Below are 26,210 nucleotides of genomic sequence, written 5' to 3' on the forward strand. Positions count from 1 at the left end.
GTCTGGCTCACAGTCTCCACTCTAATTCATCCCAAAGGTGTTCTATGGGGTTGAGGTCAGGACTCTGTGCAGACCAGTCAAGTTCTTCCACACCAAACTGGCTCATCCGTGTCTTTATGGACCTGCTTTGTGCACTGGTGGGCAGTCATGTTGGAGCAGGAAGGGGCCAAACTCCCCAAACTGTTCCCACAAAGTTGGGAGGGTGAAATTGTCCAAAATCTCTTGGTGCTGAAGCTACTTTGGAGGCGTGTCTGCAGGTTCTTTGAGGAGCTGAAAGTGAGGCTCCTGAAAAGAACGGAAGCTGGAATGAAGGAGAAGAACCCCTCACTGACCACTAAACAGCTGAGATTAGATTTAGTTGCTGAAGCTGATCTGTGAAATGGTTTTTTGCTCTATTGATCCTGAAAAATGAATGAATTAATAAAGTGAATGGCAGCGCTGATTAAAAATGAAATAAATTAAAGGGGGTCTCTGACTTTTGCACAGCGCTGTCCCCACCCATTGCCCTCCCTCATTCCACTGCTCTGCTCTGCCAGCCCAAATAAGACTCTTTTAAAGCACATAAATGGCTCTTTAAACGTCTCTTTGTACTGCTGCCCCTCAGCCCATCTAATGCTGCCCGCAGTAGGTTGGCATGGCCCAAGCGGCGGTGGCGTTCTCCGGGTGCCAGGGGCTTTTTCCAGCGCCCGGTGCCCATTGTTTGCCCATTGTAGAGGACCTGAGAGAGACCAGCAGGAAAACAAAGACACCAGCCCTGGCGGTGCGGCTGCGGCGATTTTGCATGCACCTGGCAGAGCCGCAGACGAGGGACATTATTAATTGCTAATACATATTTATGTGGCACAAATTTGCCATTTGTTTATGCATAAAATTATCAATAGGCATGGGGCGCTTAGCCAGAGAAAATGGTGACCTTTTTAAATAGTAATATATGGAGCTCTGTGCGTTGCGTGAGCGTGTGCATGTGTGTCGTTTATGAATATGAACATGAGAGAGAGGAGTGTGAAAGTGAGAAGAAAAGCAGAACGGCATTCAGACATTTGGTGTTTGATGCATATAAGAAAGATGAGCAGATGAAGACACCTGCATCCATAAATACACCGATCAGGCATTACATTGTTTCTATGCTCATTGTCCATTTTATCAGCTCCACTTTGTAGTTCTGCAGTTACAGACTGTAGTCCATCTGCTTCTCTGCATACTTTGTTAGCCTGTTCTTCAGTGGTCAGGACCCCCATGGACCCTCACCTAGCAGGTACTGTTTGGGAGGTGGATCATTCTCAGCACTGCAGTGACACTGATGTGGTGGTGGTGTGTTAGTGTGTGTTGTGCTGGTATGAGTGGAAATATTTCATGAACCTTGATATATATATATATATATGAGATGCAGTGGTGGACAGTAACTGAGTAACTGAGTAACTGAGTAAATGTAATTAGTTTCTGTACTTTAGTATTTTTGGTGTATCTGTACTGAAGTTTCTCCGTTCTGGGCGTCTTTTTCCTTTCACTCCACTACATTTCAGAGTCTAATATCCGACTTTTTCCTCCTACATTTTGAGAAATCTGTCGTTCCTTTTGGTTTCTGTGTGTATAAAAACGTCACATGTCAAAACGAAAGAAGCGCAAAGCCAGAGCAACAATCAGGGCCCAGCGGTCACTTTGTTTAGAGCTGGTTTTGACCTGTTGGTCATACCGACCCAGTGCAGCACGCGGTTCAACGTCAGCGCAGCAGCGTAAAACTTTGGGAGAGTCTGTTCAACATAAATGATGAACTAACCTAACTTTGTGTAAATAGAGCTCAATATAGAAATATGTCCACATATGCAGTCGAGACTGACGCGGCTTTTTCTGAATTTCTACAAACACCATTTCATTTTATAGTAAATGAGTTTGGGCTGGTTTATGTTTATGAACAGACGCCTACAGATCAACATAGTAAAGGAGCTCATCTGTGATCCTGAGTTTAAAGCCAGTTTTTATTCAACTTAAACTTGGAACTAAGTTGTAAATAAATCTGAAACTGAAACTTTGCTTGTGTGTAAAAAGTGATTTCAGAGCCACTCGGTTCTCCCTGATGGAAACTGTTTACCTTCAGTGTTTTGTGCTTCTGATCATTTTAATAGACGTCAGCGTCACTAATTAATGACGTTCTATTAAAAGACTGGTTTACCAAGAGAGACGCTGGAGGACTTTCACCTGAAATGAGATCATGAAGCCAGTCTGGTTATAAAAATGATAACAGGACATCAGAGCCAGAATTACTCTTTTAGTACTTTTACTTTATACTTAAGTACATTTGAAGGGAAATACTTTAGTACTTTTACTCAAGTGGAGGTCTAAAGGGAGGAACTTCTACTTTTACTGGAGGAATATTTTACCCTGGGGGTCTCGACTTTAACTCAAGTACATGGATTGTGTACTTCACCCACCGCTGTATGAGATATTGATATATATCTCATATGTGACTCATACATCTGTATGGGTCAATCTACAGAAACGTCCACTGTTCTATCTATCCATAGATATCATTGGTGTTACTCATAATAAAGGAAACGCCAGAGACGTTTTTAATGAACAATGCATGTTACACAACGGCTGCTGCAGAACATCAAACCACACACTGTCCATCAGGGAACATCCACTAAAATATGGAATTTAATCCATTTGTGTTTCTATTTTTTCACAGTGACCTCAGAATAAAGTCGGTCACACCAGTGACGTCAGCTAGAAGCTTCATATGAGATCATGAGCTGAATGAGAAGATCTCTGAGAACTGAGAGACGCAGTGGACTCACCATGAGCTTTTCTTCATAGATCCTCAGAAAACAGGTCAAAGGAGGCCGAGTGACGTCATCGGTGTGACTTTTATTTCAAAATAAGAGTTTTTTGTTACGCAGTAACACCAGTGACACGACACCTGGGGGACTTTCATTATATATTTAATAACATTTACTTGGCTTTTGTTTCTATATGTCATTAAAATCATATATTTCATAGTCATGTGTAGATTATTGCAGGTATATATAATATAACTGCAATAATCCTATATAATAATAATAATAATAAAAAAAAAATAATAATAATCCTATATAATAATAATACTACTAATAATAGCAGAAAAACAGTTTTTACCTCAAAATACGGCCTCAGCCTTCACACACAACTGTGGGGACGAGCTCCTTTGTGGTGCTTGGAGCTCTAGATGGTTGATTATAAACCAATGTTGCTGAATTGATGCTCAAGAAGGTGTAACAGTTAAAATAACTTATTGTTTTATTTGATAATATAAATAAATTGTAACCCGAACATGTTTTTCAAGTGTAATATATTTGCAAACACTAGGGGCACAAAAATGAACGTTTCTATAGAACGACCCATAAAGATATAATCAAAACTGAGTTCACATTTTCTGATTCTGTGACGATTTCTTAAGATTATATGAAGGGTTTTTTTTAGGTTATGCGCATTTTTCAACTCTTTATATAGAAACGAAAAGGTTCTACTGCCAAAATCAAACTCTAACCTAGATCTATAAGGTTGTATCTGCGAGCCAATCAGCACTTGTTTTTTCTATTACTAGAATCTGCTTTAATGACAGCGAGCGTGACGCTGAACATGCACTTTAACGGAAGAGAGTCTGAGCTTTTTGGAAGGCTTTAATGTGATTTGTCACGAGTTTGAATAAAGAAAAACAATGAAAAATGCAGATTCTTGAATTTCTTCTTCATTTTATTCATCAAAACTTTTCTTTGTTTTAAATTCTCTAAAACTCTAAAATGCTCTGTAGATTATTTCCTTTTTAAATAAAAAAAATCAGTGTGGTCTCAGACTTCTGGATACCATTAGCACTTTATTGGGAACACTTCATCGTATCAATCGGTGTGTCGTGCTGGTGCGAGTGGATCAGACACAGCGGTGCTCGTTGAGTTTTTAAACACATCAGTGTCGCTGCTGGACTGAGAGACAAGCTGTGCTGCAGCAGATGAACCATCGTCTCTGACTTTACATCTACAAGGTGGACGGACAAAGTGAGTGGACACAGTGTTTAAAAACACCAGTAGCATTGCTGTGTCTGATCCACTTGTACCAGCACAACCACGTCAGTGTCACTGCAGTGCTGAGAATGATCCACCACCCAAACAGTACCTGCTCTGTGAGGGTCCATGGGGGTCCTGACCACTGAAGAACAGAGTATCAGAGAAACAGATGGACTACAGTCTGTAACTGTAGAACTACAGAGTGCAGCTATACAGTAAGTGGAGCTGATAAGGTGGTCATAATAAAGTGCTCAGTGAGTGAACGTGAGTCAGAATTGAGGTGTAGATGTTGACAGTGTGTGAAATATTCCTTGGTATCGGGGGTCCCACCATAGCGGCACCGAGGGTCCAATGTCACCAAAATGTTTAGTCCGAACATTTTTCTTCTGGAAATGCTCTGGAACAGACACTCTATACACCAAGCTCTTGGGAAACTGGGCGAGTTCTCAGATCTGCAGATATGTTCCGGCATATTGTGAAGCCTTTTCTGACCTTTCTAGCTATGAGGGATGAACTGGGTGAGCCGATTTGCTGTAGCGCCACCCTGAGGCTGTGCAGAGCTACATCTCTAGTTAAGAAACTCAACCTTGCTGATTGTAGGTGAAGCAGCTAAACAATGAACTTTCACTCAATTTGAATTCGAGCGTCTGTTTTTCACAACAGCACAACTTCTAGTGACCCCCTGTTATTTTTATTTTGAGACATTCAGGAGGTCATGGAGGTTTATTAGGGAAGTCCTAGACCCCCAGGACCCCGTGTATTTTGCACCTTGGATGTTGATGCGCGTGTGGCAGTGGCTGAGTGGCTGCCAGCTCTGCGAATGCACTCACTCAACTCAATAAGGAATAAATTAGTCCTGTTTCAAGTGACTCTTTCCTTTTCTCCACAAACACATTTACTTTCTATTAATGCCTGATCTGCTCTGCCTGCAGCCAAGTGGCCGCCAGACTCTATTACCATAAAGATTAGAACAAAGCTCTTTACATGCAGGTGAACACACACACACACACACACACACACACACACACACACACAAACAAGCCCCTCTTCCTCTCCACAGAAGGTCCCTCTTTATGAGCGAATATCCCATGTTTTTATTTCGGGATGCTAATGTCTGTCCTCCTCTCCTCTCCCTTCTGTCAGGGTTCTGCTGTTCACCGATGGGTCTGCGGTCCGAAGAGAAGTGCTCGTCTCCGTCGGCCTGTTAGTAGGTCAGAGTCTATTTATCAGTGTTTTTTTCCCTATTCATCACTTCCTCCCAGGGCGCACCGTCCCACCACGACAAATTACTGGGGTAAACAAATCAATTATGTGGCAGTTTACAATGCCCTGAAAAGTGCGCAGCCAATCAGCATCATGACTGAGATTCAGTTTGTCATCATGACTCCTCTAATAGCGGTCATCACGGCCAAGCAGTTTCCATGGATACGCATGAGTGTCAGCCAATAAAAGGCCATCTTCCGGTCCAGAAGAACATCCTTTCAGCCAATCGCAAAACATGAAGAGCAAAGGTTGAGTTCTGAGAACCCTCACCCTGTAGGGGGAGAGAGAGAGAGAGAGAGAGAGAGAGAGAGAGAGAGAGAGAGAGAGAGAGAGAGAGAGAGAGAGAGAGAGAGAGAGAGAGAGAGAGAGAGAGAGATTGAGGTTACTGCTATAGGAATTGATTAAGAAAGAAAGAAAGAGAAAGAGAGAGTGAGAGAGAGAGAGAGAGAGAGAGAGAGAGAGAGAGATTGAGGTTACTGCTATAGGAATTGATTAAGAAAGAAAGAAAGAGAGAGTGAGAGAGAGAGAGAGAGAGAGAGAGAGAGAGAGAGAGAGAGAGAGAGAGAGAGAGAAGATTATTACCATAGGAATTGATAAGGGCGGGGTGGGGTGGGGGGGGCCATGGAAGAGACAGAGAGAGGGAAAGAAAGAGAAATGCAGAGTATGAAGATATTGCTGTAGAGAGAGAGAGAGACACTGGAGTTATGGCTCCAGTAACCGATAAAGAGAAGAGAGAGCTATAGGGAGAGATAGTTAAAGAGGAAAGAGAGAGACAGAAAAAGGGAGAGAGAGAGGGAGCGAGAGAGAGAGAGAGACAGAGAGAGAGAGACAGAGAGGGGGAGAGAGAGAGAGAGAGAGAGAGAGAGAGAGAGAGAGAGAGAGAGAGAGAGGCAGGCCAGGGGGTCAGCTGGAGGACTGTGTTGGGTGCATTGTGTGTCAGCAGCAACAATGCACAGCAGCTGAGAGAGTCGCCCCTGACCATCCCTCTGCGGCCAGCCTGCACCCTGACCACACACACGCATATATACCCCCCCCACCCAACAAACTCCCCCACACACACACACACACGGGTCACTGCTGAGCTACTCAGCTGCCGATGCAGTCAGCTGGAAAGTGCCCCACTCCCAAAATCAAATTGTTTTTCTGTCAAATACACTCAACTGCACGCTTGACAGGGCATCATATTGTATGACATATGGGTTTTGCTCCTGACACTGTCCAGGAAAGATAGCCAAGCATGAAGCTCTGAGATCGCGTGTGGTGTGTGTGTCTGTGTGTTTGCGTGTCAGCATGATACACACTGTGGAACAGGGTTCATAGAATAGATGTGCATATTTCTGAAAACTGAGGAAAATATTCATTTAGAAGCTTTTGATATCTGTGAGCTTCTCTCCAGTACACAACAGCTGTGCTGCTGTACAGCACTGAGCAAAAGTCACCTTTCATTTATTATTCAATTTCCCATCAAAACAGCCCATAAGTACAAGTTATTCATTTTCAGGGTCAGGAAGGAATCAGAAAACTTCAGCATCTGAACACATCGCATTTTTCAGTATTCAGTCAGTCGCTCTTCTCCTTCATCCCCACTTCCGTTCTTTTCAGGAGACTCACTTTCTTTATCTCCTCAAAGAACCTGCAGGCACGCCTCCAAAGTTCAGTCTCAGAAGCTGGTTGATGATTTAATCAAACCCATTCAGTGGTGCTGAGGTCTGGACTCTGGGGCGGTCAGTCCATCATTCAGCTTCTTTGTTCGATGTGTCCGTCTCCTTTTCTCAGTGAGGTTCTTCTTGATCAGCTACACGTCCTTTCAGACCCACAGTGCTGAGTGGTCTTCTCACAGTGGAAGGTTGGACAGAAACTCCTGTGGATGTTTTCAGATCTGAAGCAGCTTGATCTTCTCCTCTCTCTCAGAGATCAAAGCTTTAAAGGGGAATTCCACCAATTTTTTTTCAAAATTTCCGAATAATTCAGTGATTGAGATGTAAACAGAGTCATTCATAGTGGTACGAGGAGAAATGGTACATTGTAGAGAAACATACAGACCTGAAGATTTCTTCACAGTGGTGTTGATAGGAACCAGGGGTCTCCATGTCTACAACACAACAGTAGCCAATATTTATAATATTTTATCTATTAGCCAAAACCACCAGTGAACCTCCTCAGTTTCATATGTAATGCTGATGATGGTGAAATAGTGATTAATCTGAAAAAATAAGTTTTCTTTGGGGACTATTTTGCCTCACAATGCACTGCATGTATCCGTCTGCCATGAATAATTAAAATAAAAGGATTAAAATACATTTTAAACCAAAAGCTTAACACAGTGTCTCAGACATCAGGCAGTGCATTCATAACCATGTCATGTAGGACCTTTCTGTGAGGGAGCTTTAAGAGTTGGACGTCTGGTTCCTATCACCACCACTGTGAACAGCTCTGACTCAAGTTGCCAAGGGACAAACAATGGAAAATGTACCCTCAACAGGTACATCAGTGGTTTTCCGTGTCCAGCTGTGAACTTTAAATACGCTACAAACCAGAGCAGACACATGATCAACCCCCATGTCTTCACCCAGTTTTCTCTGAGGCCTCGTTTCAAGCATAGGCCCCTCCCCCCAGCCACACTAGCCAGGCCACTATTGGTTTGAGGTCCTCCTTACACGACTGATTGCAGAGCAGGTACACCTGTGAAGAGAGAGAGAGAGAGAGAGACCAACAAACAAGCCAGCATGCATGCTTACACACAACACATAGGAAAAGCCTGGAGTGCATTGAGGGTGAGTGGAGTCAATACACCTTCATAATAACTGTGATGTATTAAAGCACAATTACACTCTCTAACTAAAGGTCCCGATGACCTGACCTCGTGGGCACCACCCCAGTCAATTCTGTCCTCAAAAATATCTGCTGAACAATGAATGACTTGTGCATCATGGCTGTATTGACTGACTGTGATAAGTGGAGGGTGGTCGCTGACTTTTGCGCTGTACTGTGTCTGTTGAGCCACCCTGTTTCGGTCTGTATGCGCTTCTCAGGACCTGTTGACCAGTAACTCTGTCTCGCCAAAAATGTTGCTCCGGAGGTTCCTTCTCTACGGGAATATAAACACTGAAGGATTGTGTCTCATAAAAGCGCCGGAGGAGCGCTCTGAGAATGGGATAACATAGCAGCATACACTCCTGGTGTAAACACAGTTGTGCAACCTCTGACCTGCCTTCCTCTAAGAGCATGTTTAAAGGAAGGTCCACCGACAGCGGCCCGCTTCCACAGGAAGTTGTGCCATGTAATGGGAAGTTGTAGAGCTGTAAAGTCGTTTCGGATGAGGCCCTGCTGACCCTCGACTGCTGCTCAGCGTCCTGACTCATGTCTGCAGGTCGCACGTTTGTGTCAACTTGCCAAAATGTGTAAATCTAATTATTCATTTCAGTTTATTTTGAATGTGTGTAAAGAGACGCAGTGGTAGGATAAGGTTTCATAGACATTGATGTTCTGATTAATGGGCTCAGCAGTTCAGATCCAGCAGTTTTTACGTTGATACCCAGTTGGTGAGCATATATCGGTCAGCTGGCTTGATAAGGCTATCACCCTGCTGACAGCTTTCCACTTCTGGTCCACCCTTGGACCACCCAGATTACTGTCCTGCATTGAAGCTCCACCTAGTCTTTAATCTCCTCAAGCAGATTTTAAATCGTCGCTGTCTGACGAAAAACAAGAATCTCCAAAACAGTGACTTTACAGGAGAGGGCAAAAACCTTCTTTGCTTTTAATGTAAGTCAATGGAAAAAGTTTTTATTCTAAGCAATTTTGGAGCATTTCTATTGGTCCAGTCATCATAAACTGTTCACATGATGTAAAGGAGAGCGGCTGAGCTTAAATGTAAAAAAAAAAAAAAAATTACTTTTAAAAATGGCAAAAAATGGAGACGCATGTTTTTAATTGGATAGCGACGAATTGTACAGTCTTTTATTTCATAAAATAAACTCAAATATTACAAACATTAGAGGGAGAAAAAACTAATAACTAGGCCTAATATAAAATGATTATATTGAAAATGTTGCTGACACTGTGCGAGATTAAAATTGTTTACTACAAAATTTACGAAGTATGACTAAAGAAACGAAGGAAGGAAAAATAAGTAAACCGGACTGTGTGTGGAAAATGAGCGGTGGAATATTGTCTAATACGCTGCTGAAACACTGGTGTGCCGTCCGGAAAACGCTGAGCAAAATGACAATGGACCTCCAGCTTTGCCATCAGGGGGCCAACAAAGGCCCACTATCCTTCTGCTGTCAGAGTAGTTAGATGATAAAGCTATGCAGGCTAATTCTGCTTCGGAGGACTTGCCCACATGTTCTCTGGTGTATTTTTCATATACTGGCATTATGGTTAAACAGGAAACATGACAACATGGAGCCACTAATAAGGTCAATCTATTGGCTGACATAACGTTATGACCACCTCTTTTGTCCACTGACCGTATAGCTGCACTCGGTAGTTCTACAGTTACAGACTGTAGTCCATCTGTTTCTCTGATACTCTGTTACCCTGTTCTTCAGTGGTCAGGACCCCCACGGACCCTCACAGAGCAGGTACTATTTGGGTGGTGGGTCATTCTCAGCACTGCAGTAACACTGATGTGGTGGTGGTGTGTTAGTGTGTGTTGTGCTGGACAGAGTGGATCAGACAGCAGTGCTGCTGGAGTTTTTAAACACTGTGTCCACTCACTGTCCACTCTATTAGACACTCCTACCTTGTTGGTCCACCTTGTAGATGTAAAGTCAGAGACGACAGCTCATCTGCTGCTGCACAGTTTGTGTTGGTCATCCTCTAGTCTTTCATCAGTGGTCACAGGACGCTGTTGGCTGGATATTTTTGGTTGCTGGACTATTCTCAGTCCAGCAGTGACACTCCAGCAGCACTGCTATGTCTGATCCACTCAGATCAGCGCAACACACACTAACACACCACCACCGTGGTGTTACTGCAGTGCTGAGAATGACCCACCACTCAAATAGTACCTGCTCTGTGAGGGTCCATGGGGGTCCTGACCACTGAAGAACAGGGTAACAGAGTATCAGAGAAACAGATGGACTACAGTCTGTAACTGTAGAACTACAGAGTGCAGCTATACGGTCAGTGGAGCTGATAAAGTGGACAGTGAGCGTAGAAACAAAGAGCCTGAAGCAAGAGTCTTAATAGGAAAATGATAACAGGACATCAGAGCCAGAATTCCTCTTTTAGTACTTTTACTTTATACTTAAGTACATTTGAAGGTAAATACTTTAGTACTTTTATTCAAGTGGAGGTCTAAAGGGAGGAACTTCTACTTTAACTACAGTAATATTTTACCTTAGGTGTCTCGACTTTAACTCGAGCACATGGTTTCTGTACTTCGTCCACCCCCGATTCTTTGGCGTACTTGCCATATATATACTGTCGTTATTGAAAATACATTCAAGAGTAAAACAGTTCTGCAACAGTTGCTTTGATACAATGCATTTGTAGGTCGACCTTGGAAAGATCAGCTGGACTCCAAAGCTCGGGTTATTTCAAGTAAACTTAATTACTGGCTTGAGAAACGCTTTATAAATGTTATCGCCTGTTTCTGTGTACATGCTGTACCCGTGTTGGCATAGCTAACGTCATGCGCTCCAGGGCTATGTGGGTATTGCTAGCTTCTTCATCCATTCATGAAGCAGCTGTCTGGCCAAATGAGTGCATCCAGCTTCATGTTTGCACTGAGAAGATCTACAGCTCATCGGCACTGTGTTCTTTGTCTGTGTTTGTATGTGTCCAGGCCCCTTGTGCCCGTTAACATAGCGCCTGTTTACATGCCCTGGGCCCCTGGGTTGTAAATACATATGGAATAATGGAGGCAGAATGTCCACAGCGTTATACAGAGCCATGAGGGATGGAGGCCGGGCTTTTAGCTGGGTCTTGGCCTTCAGCGTGCCTTTCCACTGACTGCTACATGGCCTCAAGCCACTGTCAGAGCTGAGCAGGCTTCACAAGGCTGGGGCTCTTTACTCGGAAAGGGGATGGAGCGCACCAGTCTTGGTGCTTTGAGAGGTATGTTAACCCACGCAAATTCGTGGTCTGCCATCGAAGGCAAGTCTTGCTCATAGGTTAAATATGTTGGTCTCTTTTTCTGCCTCTCTGTCGCTCTGTCCCTCTGTGGACTACTCCGGGAACACATCATCTGTCATTAGCATCCCTGGCTGGGGGGGGGGGGGGGGGGGCTGACAGATTGTCCTGCAGTAGTTCCCTATATTCCCTGTCGAGCAGCGGGCCCAATATGCCCAGCGTCACTCTATTCCCAGTCTCTCCCTGCCAGAAATCCCCGTAGACCCGCGCTCCTCCAGCCCTGTCCCTTCTCCAGCCGTAGCCCAGCTTCCCTCACCTCGCCTGGGCACTGTTGTTCTGAGCTAATTGGGGTAGATGAATGCATGCGGTCGTTACTGCTCGTGGTGCATGAAGACGACCGTTTCTGCGACTACATGATCACACAGAAGGACGAGCGTCTTGAACGAATTACGCCATTACGTGTGTACCGTTACATTCCCAGGGATGGCGCGTGCATCTTGCGATGCATGGTAATAAGAGGGCAGGCAGCGGCCGAGGCCCCTCATCAGCATGGCAATTGCATTATCATATAAACAGGCAATATCCAGCACGCATACAGTCCTGCTCCATGTGATGCAGGCTGGGTGTCAGGGCTTGTAGTCGCCTCAATTCAATTTATGTCGAGACAAAACAATACATGAGAGGACCCTCTGGAGGAGCCGGAGGAAGCGGCGCTACTCAATGAATCAAACACATTCTCTGTTTGTTTGTTGGAACTGGTTCTCAATAAAGGCTTGTAATGCAGCATAAGCTTCACAGAACGTGCGCACCGGACACTGATTTATGAGATCAACATCTCCTGAGCCGATATCAAAGCTTCTACACGGATCTGGCTCTGATTCAAAGTACAGCTTGGACGATATAAACATTTATCACGGATACTGGCATTCATTTTAAGGAGCTAAAAATTATAATAGCAGTGTAGTGCTGGGGGTGCCACATCACAGTCCAGTGTTGAGTGGGCCGGTCAGTTCTGTAGGCCAATAATGCCACAACTCCTCCCACTTGTGTGTACTTTAGCATCATTTATCTGAAAAAGGCACTGCTGTGTCTGATCCACTCACACCGGTACAACCCACACTAACGCACCACCACCACGTCAGCGTCACTGCAGTGCTGAGAATGACCCACCGCCCAAATAGTACCTGCACTGTGAGGGTCCATGGGGGTCCTGACCACTGAAGAACAGGGTAACAGAGTATCAGAGAAACAGATGGACTACAGTCTGTAACTGTAGAACTACAGAGTGCAGCTATACAGTAAGTGGAGCTGATAAAGTGGACAGTGAGTGGAGAAACGAGGAGGTGGTCATGATGTTACGCCTGATTGGTGTATAAGACAGACTAAAGTTAGTTGGTGCAACTTTTGATATGTTCTCTTAGCAACGCTTAAAAAAAAGCAAATAATTGCGCACATATAGGGACATAAATATATATCTTGCAAATAATCTGACTAAATAGTCTGACTAATTTATGAAGCTGTGAGCAGTGTCAGCAGCCAAGCCGAGAAAAGACACCTCAGCAAGCTAACTGATCTTAACCTGAGTCTGCAAGTTAGACATGATATTAAAATGAATGTTGGCAAATATAATATTTTAATTTAGAACATGGATTCTAAATTATGGGGTTGATCCGGCCCCGCGGGCCGTGTACTTGACATTCCTGTGTTAACCTTTAAGACTGTGGCTGAAAACATGACTAATTCTCTTCTCCAGTAATATAATATAATGTAATATACCTTATATTTCCAAAAGTATTCGCTCATCTGGCTTCACACACATAAGAACTTGAGTGACATCCCATTCTTAATCCATAGGGTTTAATATGATGTCGGCCCACCCTCTGCAGCTATAACAGCTTCAGCTCTTCTGGGAAGGCTTTCCACAAGGGTTAGGAGTGTTTATGGGAATTTTTGACCGTTCTTCCAGAAGCACATTTGTGAGGTCAGACACTGATGTTGGACGAGAAGGCCTGGCTCACAGTCTCCGCTCTGATTCATCCCAAAGGTGTTCTATGGGGTTGAGGTCAGGACTCTGTGCAGGCCAGTCAAGTTCTTCCACACCAAACTGGCTCATCCGTGTCTTTATGGACCTGCTTTGTGCACTGGTGTGCAGTCATGTTGGAACAGGAAGGGGCCAAACTCCTCAAACTGTTCCCACAAAGTTGGGAGCGTGAAATTGTCCAAAAGCTCTTGGTGCTGAAGCTTTAAGAGTTCCTTTCACTGGAACTAAGGGGCCGAGCCCAACTCCTGAAAAACAGCCCCACACCATGATCCCCCCTCCACCAAACTTTACACTCGGCACAATGCAGGCAGACAAGTACCGTCTCCTGGCAACCGCCAAACCCAGACTCATCCATCAGATTGCCAGACAGAGAAGCGTGATTGGTCACTCCAGAGAACACGTCTCCACTGCTCTAGAGTCCAGTGGCGGCGCTTTACTCCACTGCATTCCACGCTTTGCATTGCGCTTGGTGATGTAAGGCTTGGATGCAGCTGCTCGGCCATGGAAACCCATTCCATGAAGCTCTCTACGCTGTTCTTGAGCTGATCTGAAGGCCACATGAAGTTTGGAGGTCTGTAGTGATTGACTCTGCAGAAAGTCGGTGACCTCTGCGCACTATGCCCCTCAGCATCCGCTGACCGCTCTGTCATTTTACGTGGCCGACCACTTCGTGGCTGAGTTGCTGTCGTTCCCAATCGCTTCCACTTTGTTATAATCCCACTGACAGTGGACTGTGGAATATTTAGTAGTGAGGAAACTTCACGACTGGACTTGCTGCACAGGTGGCGTCCGATCACGGCACCACGCTGGAATTCTCTGAGCTCCTGAGAGCGACCCATTCTTTCACTAATGTCTGTAGAAGCAGTCTGCAGGCCGAGGGGCTCGGCTTCATACACCTGCGGTTTGTGCGTACTGATACAGAACTGCTCTGGCAGCAGATTGAAACGTGCTATTGCTAAATCGCTCGTCATATAAAGATCTTTAGGTTTAACAAGTTGTATTGACGGTAAAAGTCACCTTTCTGATAACAAGCCGAGTGGTCTTCTGCCCGAAGGACACGGCGTCCATGATCTCTAAAAAGAATTTCAAATACTGGTGTTCAGCCTCGTCCCTGACAGACAGATTTCTCCAGATTCTCTGAGTCTTTTAATGATATTCTGCACCGTAGACGATGAAAAGCAGAAGCTCTTTGCTGTTTTATGTTGAGAGACGTTCTTCTTGAATTGTTGCTCTATTTGATGGTGCAGTCTTTCATGGAGTGGTGACCCCTCCTCCTCTCTTAGATGCTCTTTTATGATGTTACTGAGCTGCTGCCAATCAATCACTAGGCGTTTTATGGCATTACACAATCAGGCTTTTGTTCCCCCGTCCCAACTTATTTGGAACATGTTGTTGGCATCAAATTCAAAATGGGCAAATATTTTTCAAAACACAATAAAATTTCTCAGTTTCCATGTTTGATGTGTTGTCTTTGAAGCATTTTCAATTAAATATAGGGTTTAAATGATTTGAGCATCACTTACATTTTGTTTTTATTTACATTTTTCACAGTGTCATGACTATTTTGGACAAGGGGTGGTTCTATGATAGTGTTTTGTACTGCAGTCGAACAGTTTGGGCAACAACTGGCTTAGTATAAAAGCACAAAGCAATCAAAGTTTTTGAAGCAATTTCTAGCTTACATTAGAGCTCGGAGGTATGTTGTAGCTCATATCCATGTCCGTTTTTTCAGTTCTTATTTTACGGCGTCTTTGCAGCACAGCAGCTGCTCTTTAGATTGTGTGATAATTTTGATAAATATATCCAGAGAAATGCCCCAAAATTACGTCTCATTACACGAACTTACATTATAGATTCTGAGCTTTTGTCTTTCTCCCGTAGTTTCTAGTTTTGAGATAGTCGTTTAATTTTTTGGCCACATTATGTAGCATTTACCGAGACTTTGATTGCACGGTTTTTCGATGATGCCCAAAAATCGCTGGTACATGTTTAGCAGCCAAACAGTAACTCGGTCATGCCCCAGTTCAAAGCAAACCCCATCGATGTGAGATTTCCAGTGTGCATCATGCATAAACATTACCTGTTTTTATTCAGGTGAAGGAAAAAAAAAACGCTTTCTCTCTCTCTCTCTCTCTCTCTCTCTCTCCCTCTCCCTTTCTCCCTTTCTCCCTCTCCCTCTCTCTCCTGTGGGTTAAGGTAATGTCTGTTCCTTGGGGGCTTTCTCCTCCTCGAGCTGAACAGAGGGAGAGGAGGAGAACAGGTATCTCTATTATTCTCCACCTTCGCTAGCGGTGCTGGGCCCCAGCCAATTAAGCCCATTAAACCCAACAAAACACTCCCATTAACAGGAGGAATTGTTACACAACTGCTGATGATTTAAAAGAATACTCAGGAGTGATTCCGCGTACTATCCTCCCAAATCTATTTCTTTCCCCCTTTCATCTCAGATGCCTCGCTTTCAGCGCTCTACTGCTCAGCCTCGGGTGTTTTACTTGCCGAGAATCATTAGCCTGTGTGGCTCGTCGCTTCGCAGTTAACAATAGCAGCGTAGTAATCATATGGTAACTGCTTTGTTTAGGTAAAACTGGCTGTGAGTCATTCGACAGTAACGTCCACTTTTTTTTTTATCTCTCCATAGGAAGACGCATAATAAAGGAAACGGCAGAGACGTTTTTAATGATCAGTGCATTTTACAGAACATCAAACCACACGCTGTCCATCAGGGAACGTCCACTAAAATATGGAATTTAATCCATTTCTATTTTTTCACAGCGACCTCAGAATAAAGTCGGTCACACCAGTGACGTCAGCTAGAAGCTTCATATGAGATCAGGAGCTGAATGAGAACTGAGAGATGCAGTGGACTCACCATGAGCTTTTCTTCATAGATCCTCAGAAAACGGGTCAAAGGAGGTCGAGTGACGTCATCGGCGTGACTTTTATTTCAAAATAAGAGATTTTTTGTTGCGCAGTCGCACCAGTGACACGACACCTGGGGAACTTTCATTATAAAGGGTGAGTCAAAAATCACTGGACAGGTTTTATTTTATTTTATTTTATTTTTTATTTTATTATCGACTTTTGTCTCTGGGGTCGTCTCAAACTAATCGTGTCTGCTGAGAAAATCCGCAACAAACGCCGCCTTCAGCACCGCATCACGGAGGCTTGTGACCGCATAAAAAATCAAATAAAATAAAACTGTCCTGTGACTTTTGACTCACCCTGTATATTTTATAATATTTATTTGGCATTTGTTTTCCTTGTCATTTAATTGATATATTCCATAGTCATGTACAGATTATTGGAGTTAAAATTGCAGAAAAACATGTTTTTACCTCAAAATATGACCCCAGCCTTCACACACGACTGTGGGGACGAGCTCTTCTGTGGTGCGTGGAGTTCTGTATGACTGGTTTAAGAAGGTGAACTTGTTAAAATAACTTTAATTGTAAAGTCTAAAGTTTTTCCAGGTGTAGCATATCTGTAAACGCTAGGGACGCACACATGGACGTTTCTGTGGAATGACCCCTGTACGAAAGTGGTAGAAAGTCATACTGTTTCCAGGCTCTGTTTGCTGCACTCATATGCGATGCAGGGCTTCTGAGCTTGAACTGGTATTAAAGGTATAAAACTAGAGGTTAATTTGTTGTGTGTCATTCTGAAGAGCAGCATTATGTCCCTCTGTCACGATTGGCCCCTCCCAGTCCCGTCCATGTGCGTTTTTGTTTTGGTTTAGTCCTGCCCCTTGTTTTGTGACTCCGCCCCTGACTGTTTTCACCTGTCCCTCGTTCCGCCTGTGTATCTAAGCCCTGTGTTTGCCCCTTGTGTTTGCTGGTCTTTGTATAGGTCCTTGTTTGCTGTATGGGTCTGTGTTTGATGTTTGCTTTGTTTCTCTGTGTTATTGACCTGTATTCTGGTATTGTCATGTCTGCCCAACGATCTCTCCGTATTGGCTCAATGACCTTGGACTGTTTTGACCATGACCCTGGATTTGCCCTCAATAGAAGTCGCTTACCTCCGCACATGCTGTCCGCTACCTCGCTCCACGTTACGCCCTCAGTCTCCTCAGTTTGACAGAATATATGATTTTATATGTTGTTTTTGTTTTCATGTTCAAATTTATGAGTGTTCCTTCACTACAGCATCCAGCCTGCATTATGCAAATAAATCATACAACCATTAGCAATGCCAGAGTGGGTAATCTGGAGAGGTGGGGGGGATTCCCAATGGGCTGAAAGCATTTTGGACTGGTTACTGTGAGCTAATGTATAAACTCACACATATAAGCAGAAAAATGTTGAGACAAACTATAAATGTTACTTCCTAGTGTGTATCTGTGGTGATTTAAGGGTTAAGCCCCCATCTCAAGTGGTCGCAGCCGGAGTTTGGGGAGTGAATCTTGTAAAGTGGATTAAGACTAAGTTTTGCGCATTACAGTCAAACTCTTTTCCTTGCATATTCCCATTTAGAAAGCCAGGGGGCAGAGCGCAGGGTCAGCCATGATGCAGCACCACTGGACCAGAGAGGGTCAAATGCCTCAAAGGCCCGGCAGCAGACTTGAGTATTGAACCCACAACCCTGAGATCAGCTGCCCAGGGCTCTAACCATTTAGCAGCCACTGCCCCATTAGGTTAAGTTAGATTAGATGAAGCTGAAGTTGTACTTGAATTTCCATTCCACCTTCCACCTGGTGTTGATGTATGTGTCACTCAGTGGTCTGGTGGACCCACTGCATTATTGTTATTATTGCAACAATTTATGTAAAATTACCATTTATTCATTTAAAATATCACAGTGTCCAGTGTAGGGTTCTACTGTAGCAGCTGTGGCCAGTCAGCAGCCTGTCCATGTTGCCCACACATACTAACAGCAGGCCATGTAGGAGGAGAACAGAGTGAAGGACACAGCATCTCCACACTTTTACTCCCTGTGGGTTCAGCCCAACACCACATGTGTAATATAAATGTGTGGGGGGTGAACAGAGTGAAGACCCTGGAAATGGGTTATTTTATATGTTCTTCACAGAAAATGAGCAAAAACCAAGAATCTGAGGCTGAAATAATAATAAATCATAATTTTTCTTTTGGTAAATATTGAAACCAGGTCCCACAGACCTGAACACCACACAGGGTTAAGGTGTAAAAATACAGGCAGATTCACTCGAAAGAGGCCTTGAATGTTCTGTAATAACTCTCTCGACGCAATCTGAACCAAACAACATGCCACGTGCTCCTCAGTATATGGAGCTTGGAACAAGCTGGAATGCCCCTGCCTCGGAGCGATGAGGTAGGCGCCGGACATCCGTGGCGAGGCTTAACCTCCGTTTGCAAATTCCAGGTGCAGACCCCTCGTACCCCTTCATGCGTCTGCCAGAGAACTGATCACTTCCAGCGTCGCATGTAATGCAGTCGATTACACACGTCAAGCTACAGTACTGTGTGTAAGTCTTAGACACCCAAGACTCATTTTCAAAATCTATTTATTTGTGTAGTTTGTGTTTATTTGCTGAGAAAAGTGTTAATATTTGAATAAACAAAATTTATAGAATATTAATTAATAATGATTATATATATATGTGATTTTCTGGATGTTAGTGTGTTTGTTTACCCATCTCCAAGCCTCTCCTCGAGGAAGCCCAGTATTATATGTAGTTAAAAAGCAGCTCCTGGTTTGACCAATCAGTGCTCAGTAAATTGAGCTCATGATGTAATTGATGATATTAACGAGTCTCTGTGGCGGCTGTGAAGGTGTCCAGGAAAAATCCGGACCCGAGAAATTCTTGTTCCTTTTTATTGTTTTTCTGTTTATTTGAATTATGAATACGACTTTATTCTAATGTATATTGTGATGAACTCACTGCTGAGGTCAACTGGTTAAAACTTTGCTTAGACGCCTAAAACTTTCTCACAGTGCTGTATGTAGCGGATTTTTTTGGTTCAGATTGGTTCCTCCTGACGGGAGTTACAACAGAATATTTACGGCCTCTTTCGAGTGGGTCTCCCTGTACAAGCTCCACTCTAGTATAAGCTCACATGCGACTTCACTACGATCAAATTATTATGAAGGTCAGAACATTTTTAATATTTCATTTTTTTTATTTTTTTTTTAGCAGATGCAATCCTGAAATCAGGGGGTGCTGCGGCCCCTCAACACCCCTACTTCTCACGTACCTGTTAGTTTGTCAGCTGAACTGGCTCCCTTGTCCGCTGACCAGCTAATGGAACGGTCAGCTCACAGAAATCCGCCACAAAGCAGTTGGTTTTTCAAAAACACCTCTCACCTTCAAGATCATCAGAAGGGGGTTTTCCTGGTCTTTTACCTGGAAAATTGGGAGTGTACTGCTGCACCGCTGTAGGACGGGTCGACAGGTCTAGTGATGCTTATGCTTTTCATACTGTCCAGCATGTCCCTTTAGTGGACAAGAAAGGGCTGATTCAGCGCGCCGATGCAGAGAAACGTAATCGGGTTGAAATGCGGTCGGAGGTGCTGTAGAGCCCAACTGGAAGTGACAATTCATTACCTACTCTTTGCTTCCCGTTTACACACGACATGGCGGATTAGCAGATTATAATCCCCGCGCCAGTGTTTGCAGTGGCTTTTATGCTTGTTACAAGGTCCTGTGGCATCCTAAATGTTTAACTCGCCTTCTTCTATAGCACTGCTGCTCGTAATGATATGAAGGCTGAATCGAAATAGCAGTTTTTCTGCATTATTTTTGCTCCCTGATGGTGCTTATTTCATGCACCGGATAACCGGAATGGAACACGTCGAGAGCCCTCATCAATAATTGAATCGTTGGAAATGAATTAACCTCTAAATTGTATTTTGTATATTCACTGAGTGGGTTCCCATATCAAAGAGCATATTTAATAGAGCGCGGTGGCTGCGAGTGCTTTAGCAGGGTGTTAAATAGGCCGAGAGCTGAGAGTGAAGGGCAGAGGTGACGTCCTCACTGAAGTTCTTTAAGTACTACAGAAAATCATCTCGGAGAGGGAGAGGGAGAGGGAGAGAGCGCTTTAATAACAGAGGTTATAATCATCACGTCCTACACGGTTCTGCTTGGGCACAATGGCCGAGTGACGCAGCTGCAGTCTTTCTGTCAAACGCAGGAAGCGGAAAGGAATAAAGTCAAGTAGATGTGTGTTTCTGTAGAAATGTGTACGTGTGCGTATGTAGGTGTCTGTTTGGTGTGCAGGTGAAGGCGGGACACATTTTATTCGATAACTTTAATCTCGCTCAAATACTTTGTCATGTTCTTACAGAAGCTGCCTACACGTCTCCGCTACAAATGAAAACATAAACTTTATTTCCAGCGGCTACTGTTTACGAACAAATCGTTAAGAAGTCGAGTGTTTAGTTCAGGAGTCGTATTTTGTTCTGAATGCAAAATTAGTTTTGACCACAAAGTGGAAAAGTAAATATCTGAGCAATAAAACTTGTATTAATTATATTTTATCTACATGACATCTGTAGTATGTTTTGAATGACAATCTAAAAAAAAAAAATCCAAAAATCCGGTTTCTGGTTATATGGGCTTCTTAGGACCAATCACAATAGGGGGGAGGTCTCAGAAGGACTGACGCAGTGTGTAGGACCAATCAGAGCCAGGGGCATCTCTCAGAATGAATGTCTTAGTGATTAGGACCAATTTCAGTCAAGGGGGAGGTCTCAGAAGGAATGACGCAGTGTGTAGAACCAATCAGAGCCAAGGGGGAGGTCTCAGAAGGAATGATGCAGTGTGTAGGACCAATCACAGCCAAGGGGGAGGTCTCAGAAGGAATGACGCAGTGTGTAGGACCAATCACAGCCAAGGGGGAGGTCTCAGAAGGAATGACGCAGTGTGTAGGACCAATCACAGCCAAGGGGGAGGTCTCAGAAGGAATGACGCAGTGTGTAGGACCAATCACAGCCAAGGGGGAGGTCTCAGAAGGAATGACGCAGTGTTTAGGACCAATCACAGCCAAGGGGGAGGACTCAGAAGGAATGACGCAGTGTTTAGGACCAATCACAGCCGAGGGGGAGGTCTCAGAAGGAATGACGCAGTGTTTAGGACCAATCACAGCCGAGGGGGAGGTCTCAGAAGGAATGACGCAGTGTGTAGGACCAATCACAGCCAAGGGGGAGGTCTCAGAAGGAATGACGCAGTGTGTAGGACCAATCACAGCCAAGGGGGAGGTCTCAGAAGGAATGACGTAGTGTGTAGGACCAATCACAGCCAAGGGGGAGGTCTCAGAAGGAATGACGTAGTGTGTAGGACCAATCACAGCCAAGGGGGAGGTCTCAGAATGAACAACTTTGCCATTCGGACCAATCAGCTTCGTTGTATCGCTGCGTTAAACTAACCCCGTCATGTGGAGGCTGCACATTAGCCTGTCATACAGTCGTGTAAACAACAGGCCAAAGTTGTAGGCAACAGTTTGGGCACCCCTGGTTGAATTACATGTTCTGTTGATTTTCTAAGTGAAAGTAAGTTAACGTTTCCTCTACAGCGAACACACCTCTGCACATTTTAATGCGCAACTACTGTTTATTTGCTTTATTCAACATATTGTGGGGTAAAAACTAAACATAAAATCTGGCATTTGTGTAAAAGTTTGGCACCTTTTTAATTTTCAGCTTAAAAAACAGTGAGTAAATAGAAAGTACACACAAACATTGGCAGAAACGCAGCGTATTTAACCATCCGGGTGTGTAGCAGGTCAATTTGAACCTGTGTCAGATTTTAAACATAGAGGAAAAACATTTTCAGTAATATTTGGAGCATGAAACCCTGTCTGCTTGGCTGAATTAGTGCATTAAAGATGTAAAGGGAAAATGACTAATTTAACGAGTTTGCGACCCACTGCGTGCTTATATCACACGCATAATGTCCTATATAATCCCACCAACCGTACGGATGTGTACTCTCTCAGCGGTTGAAAAGATGAGCAATATGAGCAGGAAAATGACAGACAGCCTCGATCAGGATAGCGGAGCGGAGGAGGAAGTGTCTGAAAGTGAAGACGATCTTCAGATCAGTTCTGATCGTGACGATAAACTGTCAGATGATGAGGGTTTCGTCCCTCAGCCGTCAGCTCCAACAGAGACGTTCGTGTCAAAAAATGGCTTCAAAACATGCGTCGGGTCAGTTTGACTGTTACTGCTCCTCACAGCTGAATATGTACAACTTATTTTCACTCAACAAAACTTCGCTTCGTCACTTCAGACGTTTCCGAGCGACTGTATGCTTTGAATCGGTGCTATATTACAGCCAGAGGTGGGAAGAAGCCACTACGTTGCAAGTAACGAGTAAGTCTCAAGTCTTGACACTCAAGTCCTGAGGCAAGATAGTTCAGAGTCAGTCTCAAGTCGAGTCCCAAGTCCATAGTCCTAATCTTTTCAGTTCAGTCTGAACTCTTTAGCTATTTAAAGTCCCAACACTGAATAATTTTATGGGCAGTTTTAGAGACCCAGCCCTGTGACCGGAAGGTCGCCGGTTCGATCCCCAGAGCTGACAGTACATGACTGAGGTGTCCTTGAGCAAGACACCTAAGTAAGTTTGAAGTCCCGAGTCAAGATAGTTGAGTCTCGATTCAAGTCCCAAATCAGTGAACGTGAGTCTCAAGCCAAGTCCCAGGTCAGTAGTCTTAATCCTCGATTCCTAAAAAAGTCAGTCTGAATTCTTTAGCTAATTTAAGGCCACAGTAACAGTACAGTCATAAGGTTATGAATGTATGGCTTTATATTAATTAAAATTTTTTAATCTTCCAACTAAAATATTAAATCCATGGTACGCAGATAACCAGGGCGGGCATACTGGTCTACACAAGGACTAGAGCAGAACACCTGAAAATAATTTTTTAAATACTGCTGAGCTTAAAAAAACAATATTTTGGGAACAATGGGTGCATTAAAATAAAAACTAGCTCAGCACTAAAACTAAAAATGACAGCACAGCTGAAGTTGAATTTTTATCCGCCAGCTTGAAATTTCCGTCCCACCTTAAATGGTGCAGCAGTTACGTTCCGCCACCTGACTGCTGCCTCATTTAAGGTGGAATGAAACATTCCTATATGAGGCTTGTTGCTGTTAAAAGTGGCTGAATACTGAGATCTGTGTTTTTGTACTGAGGGCACATCGATGCTGCTGATGCTTCACTTGTTTCCGGCTTATGGAGGCGAACTTGAGCTCCAACTCTTCTCTTGTCTTCTGAAATAAAACTAAACATGAGGAAATCATGTACTTGAGTTAAAGTCGAGACCCCCAGGTAAAATATTCCTCCAGTAAAAGTAGAAGTTCCTCCCTTTAGACCTCCACTTGAGTAAAAGTACTAAAGTATTTCCCTTCAAATGTACTTAAGTAGAAAGTAAAAGTACTAAAAGAGTAATTCTGGCTCTGATCTGGTCCTGTTATCATTTTTATAACCAGACTGGCTTCATGAACTCATTTCAGGTGAAAGTCCTCCAGCGTCTCTCTTGGTAAACCAGTCTTTTAATAGGGCGTCATTAATTAGTGACGCTGACGTCTATTAAAATGATCAGAAGCACAAAACACTGAAGGTAAACAGTTTCCATCAGGGAGAACCGAGTGGCTCTGAAATCACTTTTTACACACAAGCAAAGTTTCAGTTTCAGATTTATTTACAACTTAGTTCCAAGTTTAAGTTGAATAAAAACTGGCTTTAAACTCAGGATCACAGATGAGCTCCTTTACTATGTTGATCTGTAGGCGTCTGTTCATAAACATAAACCAGCCCAAACTCATTTACTATAAAATGAAATGGTGTTTGTAGAAATTCAGAAAAAAGCCGCGTCAGTCTCGACTGCATATGTGGACATATTTCTATATTGAGCTCTATTTACACAAAGTTAGGTTAGTTCATCATTTATGTTGAACAGACTCTCCCAAAGTTTTACGCTGCTGCGCTGACGTTGAACCGCGTGCTGCACTGGGTCGGTATGACCAACAGGTCAAAACCAGCTCTAAACAAAGTGACCGCTGGGCCCTGATTGGTGCTCTGGCTTTGCGCTTCTTTCGTTTTGACATGTTACGTTTTTATACACACAGAAACCAAAAGGAACGACAGATTTCTCAAAATGTAGGAGGAAAAAGTCGGATATTAGACTCTGAAATGTAGTGGAGTGAAAGGAAAAAGTCCAGAACGGAGAAACTTCAGAACAGATACACCAAAAATACTAAAGTACAGAAACCAATTACATTTAATCAGTTACTCAGTTACTCAGTTACTGTCCACCTCTGGCAACGTGACAGACGAATTCATTCACAGAGTCCCGTCTGCAGTCTGACTCTCCACGTCTCTTCCACTTTGGCCCTCGAGTCTTTCTGAGTCAGAGTCCGAGTCATTGGTGTTGAAGGCAGTCATGTCGCAAGTCTTTCTCGATTTTCTGAAGTCGAGTCTCAAGTCGTCAAATTCGTACTCAAGTCATATGACTCGAGTCCACACCTCTTACAGCCACCAAGCGCGGGATCAGACTTTTCCATACGACTGTATGCTTTGAATCTGTGAGCCAGAGGTGGGAACAAGCCACTAAGTTGCAAGGAAAGTAAGTCTCACGTCTTGACGCTCAAGACCTGAGGCAAGATAGTTCAGAGACAGTGAAGGCGGGTCTCAAGTCGAGTCCCAAGTCAATAGTCCTAGTCTTCGAGTCCTAAACAAGTCAGTCTGAATTCTTTAGCTGAATAATGGTAACAGTGGCGTCAGCAGGTTAGCAGTGCATGGCCGTATATTCTTATATTGTTTTGCCCTTTCAACTAAAATACAACGTCCATGATGCCCAGAGAACCGTGACAGGCATACTGTATAATCTAGAGGTATGTCTCTCAGACTGGATTCAGTATTCACAGAGGACGTTGCTATGGAAATACGAAATGAATCTGTTTATCTACTAAAAAGTCCATGTTAGATTTTACCCTGTATTAGTTTGTGCCCCACTCTCCAATACATGTCATATAGGTGTGTGTACATTGTATGTATATGCGTGTGTGTGTGTGTGTGTGTGTGTGTGTGTGTGTGTTTTCCCGGGGGTTTGGGGCCGTGTGGTGATGGTGCAGATGGGATAACATATGACACGTGAGGGTGTGGGGACACTGAGACTCTCTCTGTCCATCTGGACTCCCCTCTGATCCACCCTGCCTCCCTCTGCTGCACGTGTGTGTGTGTGTGTGTGTGTGTGTGTGTGTGTGTGTGTGTGTAAGAAATAGCATTTCATTCCTGTATGAGACTCTCTGTGCATAAAATATACTAGGGCTGTCAGATGATTAACATAATTAATCATTTTGTGTAATTAATCATGTTCATCTAATTTGCTCTCATTTCTCTGTTTAGAAATGTGTTTCAGTTGTATGAGTGGGCAAAGTGAAAACTTCGTACGAATGTAGTTATTACCTTCATGGATAGAACTTGAACCAGGACCCAGACGCACAGGAGTGCAGGGTGAACAGAAACAAAGTGAACGCAGCTTCCAAATGTCATCGGTGACGTTCAGTGAGACCAACAGTGGCTAAAATAATCATTTATACGTGCCTTCTATTGGGAGGAGTCTGGCGTAAATACTAACCTCTAAATTTAATAATAATAATAATAATAATAATACATTTTTAATTGTTTTAAAGATGTTTTTATTTATTTCGAGGTTACAATGTTTAAAAAAAAAAAAAAAAAACTAAAAATGCTGCCACACATTTTCATATCACTGCTATAACACAGCTTTAGTCTGTAGGTGGAGCCTTATTTTGACCACACCCCTGCCTTTTAGAGGAGGAAGTGAGGCTGCATCCCTGCCCCTCGC

The 26,210-nt window shown here is 43.7% G+C and overlaps 1 protein-coding gene across 1 annotated transcript in view; it reads left to right on the plus strand.

Annotated features, from left to right (window-relative positions):
* The window catches only part of sox5 (SRY-box transcription factor 5), a 418,494-nt gene that overhangs the window by 60,469 nt on the left and 331,815 nt on the right, over positions 1 to 26,210 (plus strand). The window contains exon 2 of the mRNA XM_037539858.1: positions 5,181 to 5,248. The gene's annotated coding sequence lies outside the window, so the exon portion shown is untranslated. The remainder of the gene's footprint in view (positions 1 to 5,180; positions 5,249 to 26,210) is intronic.

The sequence above is a fragment of the Pygocentrus nattereri genome, chromosome 1 (genome assembly GCF_015220715.1).
Source record: "Pygocentrus nattereri isolate fPygNat1 chromosome 1, fPygNat1.pri, whole genome shotgun sequence".
Lineage (NCBI taxonomy): Eukaryota > Metazoa > Chordata > Actinopteri > Characiformes > Serrasalmidae > Pygocentrus > Pygocentrus nattereri.